Consider the following 6472-nt stretch of genomic DNA (forward strand, 5'->3'; position numbering starts at 1 on the left):
GACCCAGCTCATCTACTTTTACACTATGATTTGACTATCGGATGTTCAATGAATCTTTTTGAAAAAAAATATTTAAAAAAGGAATATTAAAATTTTAAAATAGTTCAGTTCAAGTAACAGGGTTGACTTTTAAAATGAGGGATTTAAAAAAAAAAAATGTTTACCTTAAAATGAATCACTAATCACTTTAAATAAATAATGATCGTCAGAAATGACTTTGTCAAAGCAACAAAAATAAATAGGGCTTTACAATGATGGCGACAACTCAGAGAAATGTTGGGTTCAAGTGGGTTAAAATCTTTTGGGGTCACTTAGAAATGTCCTTATTTTTGAAACAGAAGCACATTTTTTGTCCATTAAAATAACATCAAATTGATCACAAATACAGTGTAGACTTTAATGTATAAATTACTATTGTAACTGGAAACGGCTGATTTCTAATGGAATATCTACATAGGCGTACAGAGGCCCATTATCAGCAACCATCACTCCTGTGTTCCAATGGCACGTTGTGTTAGCTAATCCAAGTTTATCATTTTAAAAGGCTAATTGATCATTAGAAAACCCTTTTGCAATTATGTTAGCACAGCTGAAAACTGTTGTTCTGATTAAAGAAGCAATAAAACTGGCCTTCTTTAGACTAGTTGATTATCTGGAGCATCAGCATTTGTGGGTTCGATTACAGGCTCAAAATGGCCAGAAACAAAGGCCTGTGTACTACTCCCTTCACAGAACAGCGCAAACTGTCAGGGAGGTGACCAAGAACCCGATGGTCACTCTGACAGAGCTCCAGAGTTCCTCTGTGGAGATGGGAGAACCTTCCAGAAGGACAACCATCTCTGCAGCACTCCACCAACCAGGCCTTTATGGTAGATTGGCCAGACGGAAGCCACTCCTCAGTAAAAGGCACATGACAGCCCACATGGATTTTGCCAAAAGGCACCTAAAGGACTCTCAGACCATGAGAAACAAGATTCTCTGGTCTGATGAAACCAAGATTAAATTCTTTGGCTTGAATTCCAAGCGTCACGTCTTGTGGAAACCTGGCACCATCTCTACGGTGAAGCATGGTGGTGGCAGCATCAGGCTGTGGGGATGTTTTTCAGCGGCAGGGACTGGGAGACTAGTCAGGATTGAGGCAAAGAAGAACGGAGCAAAAAATATCCCAAAACCTGTTTTTGCTGTAACATTATAGGGTATTGTGGGTAGATTGATGAGGGGGAAAAAATGATTTAATCAATTTTAGAATAAGGCTATAACATAAAATGTGGAAAAAGTCAAGGGGTCTAAATACTTTCAGAAGGCGCTGTAGATACAAGCAAAGACCATCACAAATAGTGTTTCACCATTTATTGAGTACGGTGACAAACAGCAAAGGTGTCTAAGGTAATATTTGAAATATCTAAATATAATGTAACCTACCAATCAACGTATATCAAGTGCTGTGGAGGGCACAATCTTACAATGTTGCAGTCCAGAAATGAAAGCTTTACCATCTATGCCAAAAGCCTGGGCCTCTGATGTAGACCTCTCGTCTCTCTAGGAGAATTTGTGTGCCCGGGACCCATAGCTACATCGAAAGGATCCCACCCTGTTCACCGATGTAGCAAGACATTTACATTACATTTAAGTCAATTAGCCAGAGCAATTTACAGGAGGAACTACGATTAAGTGCCTTGCTCAAGAGCACATCGACCAACTTTTCACCCGGTCTGCTCTGGGATTTCAACCAGTAACTGTTTGGTTACTGGCCCAATGCTTTTAACCGCTAGGCTACCTGCCGCCCTGACAAGACTGTGTAAGACAAAACCCACAAAGACAACAGGCAAATAAATGCATACAGTATGTGATCTTAATGTCTAAATAGTGACGACAGGCCTAGTTCAATCTGCAGGACTTTTGTGAGAGACAATGAATAAAGATACACGTGTATCTGTAGTGGGGTGTTCTTTAACTCTAAACTCTCCTCACAGGAAGAGCGAATCAGCTTGGTTGATCTCTGGGAACAGGACACACGAAGAGCTGAATAGATCATGTGAGACAAAAGTGAGAGACAAGAATGAATACAAGAATGATCATCACAGTAAAGGAATGTAGTTTGTGAGCTCGAAAATGAACATCCTGACTGAGGCTCTGTTGTGTCTCTGTCTCCATTATGTTGGCATTTCCTGTTTGTCAGTATGAATGAAACGAGTGGGTCCTGCCTTCATGACTGTGTTAGATTTACACTACTTGTCCTATAGATCTTGGAATAAACTGAAAGCTAAAACGCTCGTCGTCCCTGGAAGCTTAATGTCATTGTGTAGGAAGGCGAGGAGATGGGGATAATTTCATGAATATTCACGAGTCTTAACATCGAAACCCGTCGGGTGATTAGTTGAGCCTTTTTGAGTGTGCCACCTCACACATTATGCCCTACAGACGAGTGCCGTGTTCAAAACAAAATGGGAACTGGGAAATCTCCAACTTCGATACCTTCCGACTGGGAAAAATTGGCTTGAACTGTCATCCAACTCTTTCTAGAGCTCCGACTTTTAGATCTGAAGATCATGATTTGACTTCAGTTATTTCCGAGTTCCCAGTTGTCTTGAAGGCACCATAGGTTAACGATGGGATCAGCAGGTCATCTACAGAGCCGCCTGTTAAGCTAACTCGTGGCGCCGGCATGAGTAGACATCAACGACTGCACGTGTTGGAAAACCCAGCTTTACCAAATTAATTGGGTAATAAATGAAAAGCCTCACTAGATAGCTATCCTGAACTAAAATATAAACGCAACGTGTACAGTGTTGGTCCCATGTATCATGAATTGAAATAAAAGAAAGTCCAGAAATAAATTAAATAAACCCCAGAAATGTCCATACGCACAAAAAGCTTATTTCTCTGAAATTGTGCTCAAATTTGTTAACATCTCTGTTATTGAGCATTTCTGCTTTGCCAAGATAATCCATCCACCTGACAGGTGTGGCATATCAAGAAGCTGGTTAAACAGCATGATCATTACACAGGTGCACCTTGTGCCGGGGGGACAATAAAAGGCCACTCTAGAATGTGCAGTTTTGTCACACAACACAACGCCACAGATGTCTCAAGTTTTGAGGGAGCGTACAATTGGCATGCTGACTGCAGGAATGTCCACCAGAGCTGTTGCCAGAGAATTAAATGTTCATTTCTCTACCATAAGCCGCCTCCAACGTCGTTTTAGATAATTTGGCAGTACGTCCAACCGGCCTCACAACCGCAGACCACGTGTATGGCGTCGTGTGGGCGAGCGGTTTGCTGATGTCAATGTTGTAGACAGAGTGCTCCATGGTGGCGGTGGGGTTAAACTACGGACAACAAACACAATTGCATTTAATCTACGGCAATTCGAATGTACAGAGATACCGTGATGAGATCCTGAGGCCCGTTGTCGTGCCGTTCATCCTCCTCCATCACCTCATGTTTCAGTATGATAATGCACGACCCCATGTCACAAGGATCTGTTCAGAATTCCTGGAAGCTGAAAATGTCCTGCATACTCACCAGACATGTCACCCATTGAGCATGTTTGGGATGCTCTGGATCGATGTGTACGACAGTATGTTCCAGTTCCAGCCAATATCCAACAACTTCACACAGCCATTGAAGAGGAGTGGGACAACCTTCCACAGGCCACAATCAACAGCCTGATCAACTCTATGTGAAGGAGATGTGTCGCGCTGCATGAGGCAAACGGTGGTCACACCAGATACTGACTGGTTTTCTGATTAGGGCCCAATGAATTGTTTTTTCAATTGACTGATTTCCTTATGTGAACTCTAAGTCTGAAAAATCTTTGAAATTGTTGCATGTTGTGTTTATATTTTTATTCAGTATATTTTAGTTTCACTGTCTGATCATTCAAAAAAAATGATCTCAGCCCACATATTGTTATTTTTAATCTTTCCACGAACGGTTTGCTGATGTGTTGCTTGATATGAGCAAGTTAACACATATGTATCAAAGAATAGGACATTTTGTCGAAGATTAGTTAGTGGCTACTGCCTGGCCAGTGATGTAGCTAGCTGCATTTCAGTAATTAGCCATCCTCCTAAATGCGGTGGTCAGTGGATAAACTAGCTATGAGTTGAACATACAGTATTTGGCTGAAAATGATCTAGTAGCCAGTTGTTGTTGCCCATCGGGGAATCATATCTAACCCGCTGGCTCCTGAAGCCTATGTGTCCACATGAGCTCCAGAGTCTAGCTAACGTTAGCTAGCTAGCATTGCGAATTAGCATTTCGCTAACTAGCTGAGCTGTTTAAAAGAAAATGGCCGGTTCTGAATCAAACCCTATAGACACCTTTCTGTGTTTATAAACATTACCGTACGAGAGCGATGTGCTCAAGTTGTTGGCAGAACAAGGGGGAGTTCTTATAGAACGCCAGCAAATAAAGCCTCTATTTACATGTTTCTAATGAGTGCATTTCACACTACTTTTAGATTTTAATTGAATTTTAAAGCTCGTATGAACGTTTCGCTTAATATCACTGGTCCATGTTTAATACAATGTTTGTGTCATCATCGCAAATCAACTGCATTATACTTGAAAAAAAAAAAACACTTAAACTTCTTTTGGCTAGCTTTGTCTACAACCTATATCAGCGAGCGTTAGCATTCTAGCTAACAATTGCTGCATCCAAAATAGTTACTTTGCGAAGATCACAACCAAATATAATCTTAGCGACTGTTAACAAGCAAGAATCAAAATATCATTGTAAGCGTATGAGAAACCTCCAAAAGTTATTTTGTTTAGAAGTAATAACTTAAATCTAGGCTATGTTGAATGGACGGCAGATGACGATGTCTTTTTCTTACTGCCACCAAGAGTCGTGCGTGACGTCAGTGTGTTGCGTTCTGGAAAAGGGTCAAGCCCTCCTTGAACACTCATGAATATTTGAGACTCATTAATATTCATTCTGGCTGTATATATACGGCGGAGCTGACGGCCATACTGTTGGCCTTGCAGTGGGTGGAGGAAGTCAGGAAACATATTCCAGATCATCTGGCTGTATATTCTGTTCTGTTCTGAATACTGCCCCTTGTATCTTCTTTGCATGCACCACGTGTGTCATGCTGTTGACAAACTCGGTTATCATTTGTGCTTAGGTTATGAAAATGATGCCTCTCATCATCTCAACTGGCCTTCAGGATTTACCCACCCCAACATACCTGAAGAGACTGTAACTGACAGCCAAAGCAAATAAGGTATTTGATGACGCTTTAAAATGTATCTCTATCTATTAAGCTGTTCTGCTAAATGTCTTTCATTTCTGTCTTTTGATACCATGAACGTACAGATGCGCTGGGTAAAATAAAAAATGTTGCTTGCATCATGCTGCGTTAAGAGCATTGTGGCAGGAAGCATAATTGCACGTTTTATTTTCATCTGACGTTTTTAATCTGGAATTTAACCGTAGAATGTAAGATATTTATTGGATTTGAAAGGTAACTTTTAAACCAGCGTATCTGTACGATTCCCTGAGCTTTTTAGTTTTTTCAATCTGATGTTACATTTCATCTCTTTCATCTGATTCCTTTTGCTTTCAACTTCCTTCTTCCCACTACGTCTGTACATCAGATGATTTCAACTTCCTTCTTCCCACTACGTCTGTACATCAGATGATTTCAACTTCCTTCTTCCCACTACGTCTGTACATCAGATGATTTCAACTTCCTTCTTCCCACTACGTCTGTACATCAGATGATTTCAACTTCCTTCTTCCCACTACGTCTGTACATCAGATGATTTCAACTTCCTTCTTCCCACTACGTCTGTACATCAGATGATTTCAACTTCCTTCTTCCCACTACGTCTGTACATCAGATGATTTCAACTTCCTTCTTCCCACTACGTCTGTACATCAGATGATTTCAACTTCCTTCTTCCCACTACGTCTGTACATCAGATGATTTCAACTTCCTTCTTCCCACTACGTCTGTACATCAGATGATTTCAACTTCCTTCTTCCCACTACGTCTGTACATCAGATGATTTCAACTTCCTTCTTCCCACTACGTCTGTACATCAGATGATTTCAACTTCCTTCTTCCCACTACGTCTGTACATCAGATGATTTCAAATGATCTGATTGTTGTCTACGTGTCTTCTAATCTTTGGACTCCCGTTAACAGTTTTCTAAGTATGTAAAACACTTCATCTTGTTTTGATCAGTACATGATCTGTACTCTGTTCATGCCACTGCACTACTTTGGTCATTTCTATTTGCTGTAATATGTTCCTCTTTCTGTAATTGTTCCATCTATTGTCACTGTATTCTGTTACTCAAACGTACTGGTCGAGCTTTAAATAAGATGAATCTGGATTAAATATTTTTCTGAGCTACAGTTCATATAACAGCTCTCGTGGACGTTCCTGCAGTCAGCATGCCAATTGTACGCTCCCTCAAAACTTGAGACATCTGTGGCATTGTGTTATGTGACAAAACT

The sequence above is a fragment of the Salmo salar genome, chromosome ssa28, assembly GCF_905237065.1.
Source record: "Salmo salar chromosome ssa28, Ssal_v3.1, whole genome shotgun sequence".
Taxonomy (NCBI): Eukaryota; Metazoa; Chordata; class Actinopteri; order Salmoniformes; family Salmonidae; genus Salmo; species Salmo salar.